Source organism: Meriones unguiculatus, chromosome 15 (genome assembly GCF_030254825.1).
Source record: "Meriones unguiculatus strain TT.TT164.6M chromosome 15, Bangor_MerUng_6.1, whole genome shotgun sequence".
Taxonomy (NCBI): Eukaryota; Metazoa; Chordata; class Mammalia; order Rodentia; family Muridae; genus Meriones; species Meriones unguiculatus.
In genome coordinates, this window is record NC_083362.1 from 48,461,804 (window position 1) to 48,470,269 (window position 8,466).

The window sequence follows — 8,466 nt, forward strand, 5'->3', positions numbered from 1 at the left end:
ATATTTTTTTTTAACCAGGTAAAACATATGCATACATTACTTTAGTTTTAGGGAAAGGCTCAGCTGGTCACTATGAATGAATTATTAGGGGGCAGTATTATGTGTGGGGGAAGCTGATGGAATTACAATCAGAATTACTTGCTGTAGATGGTGGCCAGGAGCCTGCAGTTCAGATTTGAACTACCCGAGTCCCATCCTGGATTCCCTTGAAAGACTCCCAGGAGCCTATCTAGACGGGGAGACCCCGCTTCCCAAGGAACAGCGAGACCAGCCTTCGGATGCAAACCGCAAGAGGTTTATTTTGATACACGGGTACCCGGGGCGACCAAGCCTATCGGAGGACTTGCGCGCCTCTCGGTTAGGGTGATGGGTTTTTATAGGGCTTGGGAACAGGAGGCGCGGTTACAGAAGCGAGAAGCAGTTACAGGGTTCTGATTGGGTGGTTTGAACAAAGCCGTAGTTAAGTCACGTACCCAGAACAGGGAAGGCGGGAAGGCAGATTGTGAGCAGGGTCACGTACCCACCCGGAACCGGAAGGCGGGAAAGAATGCAGCGGAGGTAGCTATCCCCTCAGGGAACTTACCGCTATACTGCGCCTACTCTACATAACAATCGCTGCTTATCTTTGGTCTTTCACCCTGTTTGCTGGCTTTGTGGCATTTGGTCAACTGTCTGCCCTCCTGTGTCTCATGTGTAAAATGAAATTTACCGCCATACTTGGTCCACAAGGTCACTGGGAGGACTGCATACGGAAAGTGTGGGAGACAGCCCAGTTGGTAAATTGCCTGCCATGCAAGCAGGATGACACGACCTCAGATCTCCAGGACTGGGTAAAGGCAGGCGTGTTAGACTGTGTCTGTGACGCTGTGGGAGCAGAAGATTTAGGCAGATCACCCAGGGACTGCCATGGTGGAGTTTCTGGCTCCATAGGTCTGGATTGGGCCTGAGAGTCTGCATTTCTTACATGATCCTGGAGGAGTTGAATGCTCTAGATCACAGAGCACATGTAGCTGTGACTGGCAAAGCTGACATGCATTAGGATTCCTGGGAGGGCTTGTTCCAACAGGACTTCTGGGTCCCTGCACCTGGCGAGCCTGCTTCAGCAGGTGGGGCGTGGCAGATAACCTGCCCTTCTAACGAGCGCCTAGGTAATAATGGTGCTTTGGGGTTAGCAACCTTGTATTTTAAGAACCACTGGTTTAGAAAACAGATGATTATTCTACTTGGAGAATAAATTACTTCGCGATGCTACAGAGAACAGAGGTTGGGAGCTTGTTGAGTTCCAACTTTTGAGATTTTCCTTCTGGCATCGAAACACATTTAGCATTGCATTTAATGACGAGCTTTGGCATGTCCCTATAGGTTTTTGCGCTGGCCAAGGCTTGCTATACCTGATGTAACCATCTAACCTTCCCTGGAGCTCTTGGCCAGGATTTCTGAGGCCAGTGAGATCACGGCTCTTGAGTAGATTATCTTCCTTTCAAAATGAAGGTGAAAATAGGGAGACCATTTTAGAAGGTTCTCATTAGGTGTAGTGAAAGCTGACTCATGACTTGGCAGACATTTTTATATGCATATGTGGATGGCGTGTTTCTGTGCATGCACATATGTACACAAGCCGTGTTCTTCTGTGCCTGTGCATGTGAGGGTCAGAGGTCAATGCTGAAAGCCTTTCCTCTATTGCTCTCCACCTTATTTTTGCTACAGGGCTTCTCACTGAACCCAGAGTTCCGTGTTTCTGCCAGACTGGCTGGCCAGAAAGCCCCTGGGTCCATCTGGGTCTGCCCCTCCACCAGGCACTGGGGTTACAGGCATGCTCCTGCACCTGGCTTCTTATATGTGTTCTGGGGATCTAAAACCAAGTCCTCATGCTTATATAGCAAGCGCTGAGCCATCTCCTCAGCCCTACTTGGATTTTATTTTTTCATGGAGTTAATGTTAATAAGTGTCTGGGTTGGTACAGAAATACTGAAGGAGAGCATGAGTTACATGAATCCTTAACTCACAACAATTGTATGTGTGTGGTGTTTAACTTATCCATAAGTAAAGAAAATAGAAGAGGCATGTCCACTGAGATCATGTCAGACACAGTCCCTGTTCCTCTTACCAGGGAAACCCACTTGGATGCTGAGCTGCCATGGACTATGTCTGAGCAGGGGTTCTAGGTTATATCCATGCATGGTCCTTGGTTGGAGAATCAGCTTCAGAAAAGTCCCCTGTGCCCAGATATATTTGGTCCTCGTGGCGCTCCCATCCTCTCCAGGTCTTACTAACTCCCCCTTCTTTCATATGATTCCCTGCACTCTGCAAGGTTGGGCTCTTTGACCTCCCCCCACCTCTCGGGGAAATTGTAGCCTTGCTAGGCCACAGAGGAGAACATTGCAGCCAGTCCTGATGAGACCTGATAAACTAGAGTCAGATGGAAGGGGAAGAGGACCTCTCCTACCAGTGGACTTAGAGAGGGGCAGGGAGGAGATGAGGGAGGGAGGGATTGGGAAGGAATGAGGGAGGGGGCTACGGCTGGGATACAAAGTAAATAACCCGTAATTAATATAAAAAATAAAAATTAAAAAAAAAAGAAGAGGCATGGTCAAAAGACATGCAAGGGAATCTTCGAGGCTTACACGCGGTGAGCTGTCAGCAGGATGTTCTGAAAAATAAGTTGCCCTTTATGTCAGGCCAGTCTTTTCAGTCTAGAGGAGAAACATAAATGTCTGTGGAACGAAATCAGACCGGCTTTATCCAGGAAGTGAACTAACATCTGCTATTTATTGCTGTGGTGCTTTGAATGAGAATGAGAATGGCCCTCAGAGGCTCAAATACTTGTATTTGTCCCTAGTTGGAAGGATTAGGAGGCGTGGCCTTGTTGTGTACCACAGCGGGGGGGGGGGGGGGGGGGAGGTAGGAGCTTTAAAGTTTCAAAGGACTTGAGACATTGCCAGTGTGCTCTTTGCTTCCTGTTTGTAGATCCAGATGTGAGCTCTCAGCTGGTCCCATTATCACTCCTTCGCTCTGCTATCACGGAGGCCAGCCCCATGAAGCTGTGAGTCCAAACAAACACTTTTAATGTTGCCTTGGTCATGGTTTCAACAGAAAAGTAACTAATCCATCTAGCCCCTCTTAAAAACAGGACAGCTTGTAATATTCTGGAAGTGAGTTAAAGAGTGGCCCTTGTCCCAACCATGTTTATAGCTTTAAGAAAGATAAGGATTTACATATGAGGGGAGTAGCTTTTGTTCATCTCTGTGCTCTCCACTAGGGTGGACTTCCCTCTGGGTCTAGAAGTGATGGAGTCAAATGACCACAGACTAAACCCCCTGAAATAAAGCTTTCTTCAAATTTATTTTCTCAGATTTTTCTTCTTTTTTTTTTTGGACCACAGCAACAGAAAACTCTCTCTCTCTTACACACACATACACGCACATCAATCACAGTGTTTAGAACCACATACTTACTGTCCTGAATCTAGAATTAAATTTCCACTTAATGTGCTTTCTGGAAAGGTTAAATATTGTTTTTCCTCTAAACAATGGTGGATCATTCAGAAAAATAGAAGTGAAACTCATCAAAGAATTATGTGTTTTGTCTTGTGACACAAAAGGTCAATGGTTACTGTATTGGATTCTTCTCCTATTGCTGTGACAGAATACTTGACAAAAACACGGAAGGAAAAAAGGAGGGAAGGAAGGGTTTACTTCGGCGCACACTCTGCGGGTCAGAAAATCATGGCGGCAGGAGATCTAGGAGGCTACTACACTGTATCTGTCCTGAGAAAGCAGAGGAAAACCAATGGGACTCAGCTCACTTTCTCTTTTTCATTCAGTCTGGGACACCAGTCCATCAAATGAGGCTACCCACATTTAGGGGGAGTCTTTCCACCTCGGCAACCCAGTCTACATCTCCTGCAGAGGTGCAGCCACGGCTCTGTTTCCTAGAAGATTCCAGGTGACAACCAATATCAACCACAAGGGACTGGGTTGTGTTTCAGATTTCTCTGCCCGGATTCACGAGAGAGCCAGAGTGAGTTTGGTTTTTGACCAGATGGCAAGCCTTATGGCTGGCTCCGTCTGCACAGTTCTAAGTTGGAATCCAAGGCTGGCTTTGCTTTAAGACTTGAACCTTCCAAAGGCTTCAGAATTGTAGGCGTCACTGTGAATCATTTCTTTATGGCTTGTAGAAACCTATCTACTTACAGTAAGGAACTTGGTCCATACTGTCACTGACATAAAGGATTCAGACTTAATCCTTTTCTTAGTTTATCTTCTCATCTTCTGCAGTGACTTCATTCAAGTGTCTAGGTTCAAGTACTTTGTTTTCTTTATAAGGTACAAGATTATACCTTTGAGTATTATCATATATTTGAAATATCAGCAGATGTATTTTCAGTATTTCCTCCTTCTTGTTTGGTTTACTGTTACACTCTTGTGAAAACAAAACAAACACAGAATTAAATTGCTGAATTTTCTAGGCTTAAGAGGTTCCAGAGACCTTAGAAGACTTCGGAGAGGAAGCTACTGGGCTGTGTACTTAGGCGGACATGCGCCCTGGTGCCACCCAAGTGGTTTTCCATCTGCATTTGGTATATCAGTCACTTTTTAATTACTTCGACAGAACATTATGACCATGGTCATGGTCATGGTCATGGTCATGGTCACGGTCGAAAGGCTTTATTTTGGCTTGCAGTTCTACAGGGTTGTAGTCCATGATAGCAGAACAGGGCAGCTGGTAGCAGGCATGGCAGCAGGAACAGGAAGTTGAGAGCTCACATCTCGGACTTGCAAGATTGAAGCAGACAGTGAACTGGAAACTGCATGAGTCTTAAAATTCTCAAAGCCATCCACAGTGACATACTCCAAAATGTCCATACCTCCTAGTCTCCTCAAACAATGCCATCACCTGAAGACCCTAGATGGGGGACATTATTCAAATCACTACAGGTGGAATATTGGTAGGAAGAGGAATCTTTGGAACTAGGGGAGGTGGTTCAGTTGGTAAAGTGCTCACCACACAAGCATGAGTCCCCTCAATCCCAGCACTGCAGGTGGAGTTGGGGAAGAGACAGGAGGATTGTTAGGGCTTGCTGCCCAGCCCGAGGCTAGCCAATCAGCAAGCTCCAGGGTCAGTCAAAGACCCTGTCTAAAAAGGTGAAGAAGCAAATAGGAAAACACTGCTGTCAATCTCTGACCTGCACAGCCATGCACACCTATACACTTGCACACATACAGAAACACACACACACACACACACACACACACACACACACACACACCCCACAGGAATCTTAGAGAAATTAATTTGGTCTTTACTTAATCAGCAAAAAAAATTATACATATTTGAAGTGCAAAACTGATGTTTTGGTCAATTTGTTGTATCATTCAGACACAGATATATCGGGTTTTCCATCTTGTAATAAGAATTTTGGTTTGTTTTCCAAGTGAACAGAAAGTGCCAGAACTGATACTAAAATCTGGGTCATTTAGAAATTTCCTACCTGCTGATATCAAGTCAAGAGCTGATGAGGTAGCATTCCTCTCTTCAACTCTTTTTTTTTTTTTTTTTGTGGCACCTCTAGGGAGTTAGCCATGTCATGATGAAGAGGAACATCTCCTTCACAGTCACCGGCTGTCAGGAGCTCATTGAAATGCACAATGAATGCAAGCTATGTGCTTCCCATGAAGAGCACATGACGATAGAAGTAGCCGAAGAGGCTTTTGATGAAGAGCGGAAGAGTTACATGGTCTGAATCAGTGATGGGAACCCCAGACAAGGTTTCCCCATGAAACAAGGCATCTTGACCCATGGTAAGAGGGTGCCTGCTACTGAGTAAGGGGCATTCTTGTTATAGACCAGGGAGAACCAGAGAGAGGAAGAGCAAGTCTGTTCAAAGATGCATTATGAATGGCAATCTGAGTTTTCTCAACTTAGTTATTATTAAAAAAAAAAAAAAAAGGTGAGAGGGATATTCCTTAATTGTTGGATATTATTGTGCCTCAGCCATTAGGCCCAAATGAACCTAGTAGGATCTGAAAGCTTCTCAATCTCTTTAAAGAGGATGATGTCCACTGATGTGCTGTCAGAAAGTCCTAAAACAAAGAAGATGAGAAGCCCAGGACCAGAGCATGTCTTGTTGCTCCATGCGTCCTGCAACACAAGTGCTGACATATTGCTCTGAAGAAACAATGCACTAAGGAAAATAAGGAGGAGGCTACAGAATGTGCTAAGCTTTTGGCCAAGAGAATGAAGGAAGCCAGAGACAAATGCTGAGAACGGATTGCCAAGAGAATGCTGAAAGCTTTCCCTGCTGAAAGCTGCTACTTCTGATCGGAGTCCAGTCAAAAATGAATCTTTAAGAGGAACAAAAAAAATGGTTGAACCCTGAAGAAAGAAAGACAGAGAGGGAGAGGGGGAGAGAGAGAGAGAAACTAAAATTAATTTTTATTTTCAGTTGGAATAAGAACCAACAGGAAACCTTAGGACATTCCATTTCCATTAGTTGTTAAAAACTGATATAACAGTTCATAACATTTTATGTATTACAACTGCAACAGAAAATAGATATCTAATATTAAGAAAAACCCCTACATTTTCTTTTGGTTGTCATTTTTTATTCATTTATCCGCTTCCTTCCCCCTCCCCCAATAGGCTCTAGCCTTAAATACAATATACTGCCCAGGCTGGCCTAAGTTATAGCAATCCTCCTGCCTCAGCCTCCTGAGTGTCATGATTACAAACATTAACCACCACGCCTAGCTCATCTTATATGTATGAAACCTTAAGCTAGTAAGGGAAACTTTAAACTCCTTTTATTTAATGCTGTGTCTACTTTTAGCTAATATTTATAAGAACCAATATTATTCCTCCTCAGTAACTATATATACTCTTTGTTTTCTTCAAGGGTCATGTGAAAGACTGCATATAATTCAGAAATGTTATTACTACTGTGAAAAAACACTCCATATTTAAATCAATCGAGTCTCTCCCTCACATTCAAGCCGAATCTAGGACACATCTGGACAGCTGGAAACACCCACATTTGATTGACTCTTCCAGTTTTTAGAACATTTAGTAAATAAAAGAATAAGCCACTTGTCCGAATCACATGTGTTTTAAAAGAAGTCAACAGCATTTCTGTGGGGTTGGCAAGCCCATGGCACTGCCCTTTTTTTTCCTGCCCCGTGTCTCTGTCAGACTTGCCCCATGCTGGCAGACAAGGTTAACTTTCAAAGGGTGTGGTTTTTGAGGTTGCCAGCATGCTTTGCCATGACTTAAAATATCTTTCCCTGGTTGCCAGAATGACCCGAGGAGGCACCAAACTTAGGAGCCACTGGCTTCAGAGACTTCTGGTGCCTCAGGACTAGAACACTTTCAGGGTCCTTCCTCCATTTCTATTTTTAAGCATCTGCGCCACTTTAAGCCTTCAACCTGGACCCTACTCTTCTCCTTCCCCTCCTTCTTGTAAGTGAAAGCAGAGCATAAGAATTAATTTTGGGCATAGAAAGTGAATGCTGACCTGTTGCCAGTCCCCTGAGAACATTCATTTTAAACTACTCTCCAAAAGAAAGTCTTCCTTTTCAGCCTAAATGCTTTGGATTCTGTGTATACAGAAGGCAGGAGAAACCCCGTGGGGAAACAGTTCCGGGAGCCTACAAATAGACTCGCCTCTTGCGAGGGAGCAGAGAAAGCAACCTTAGGCATGCTCCTTGGGGTCAGGTCTCCCCTGGGTACAAATTAGAAAGACGCACTTCATTCCCAGGTATTGAGAGATGGTGCCTGGGGCAATTAGGGGAAAAAGTCTTACAAGAAAAGGCAAATAATATTATTTAAGGAGGGAAATAAATGTTCTATTAATTGAATGGAAGAGGGAGATAAATTGTTTAAAAGAGAGAAAAAAATACACTGGTAAAGGAGTTTTTCATCAAATATTTCCTGAGTACTTACTGTGCATGAGAAATAGTTGCAGGTTCTGAATTTATAATAATCAAGAGACTAGAGATATTTTTTTTTGATCTCATAGGCTTCCTAGTCTAGTGGAAGGTCTCAGCTAACTGCTTAAACCAGTGTGTGTGTGTGTGTGTGTGTGTGTGTGTGTGTGTGTGTGTGAACAATGGGATCAGTAGAGATACTTCTGAGTGATGCTTAAATCAAGAACTTAAAGAGATTAGATGGACAAAGCAGTCAAATTAGTTTGGTTTTGTTTCAGTCAGGATTACGATTGCTGTGATGATAAAACACCAGACCAAAAGCAAGCCGGGAAGGAAACGGTTTATTTGGCTTACACTTCCACATCATAGTCCATCAGTGGAGGAAGCCAGGACACGAACTCAAACAGGACTGATGCAGAGGCCACAGAGGAGCGTGTTCCCTTCAGCTCGCTCAGCCTGCTTATATATAGCACCCAGGACCACCTGCCCACTGATGACAACTCCCACAATGGGCCCTTCCCTGTCCTCCCCTCACCCCCCCAAA

General features: G+C 44.3%; 1 pseudogene; it reads left to right on the forward strand.

Annotated features, from left to right (window-relative positions):
- The first annotated feature begins 5,590 nt into the window (after nt 1-5,590).
- Nucleotides 5,591-6,321, forward strand: LOC110554771 (small ribosomal subunit protein eS6-like; annotated as a pseudogene).
- Nucleotides 6,322-8,466: the final 2,145 nt, after the last annotated feature.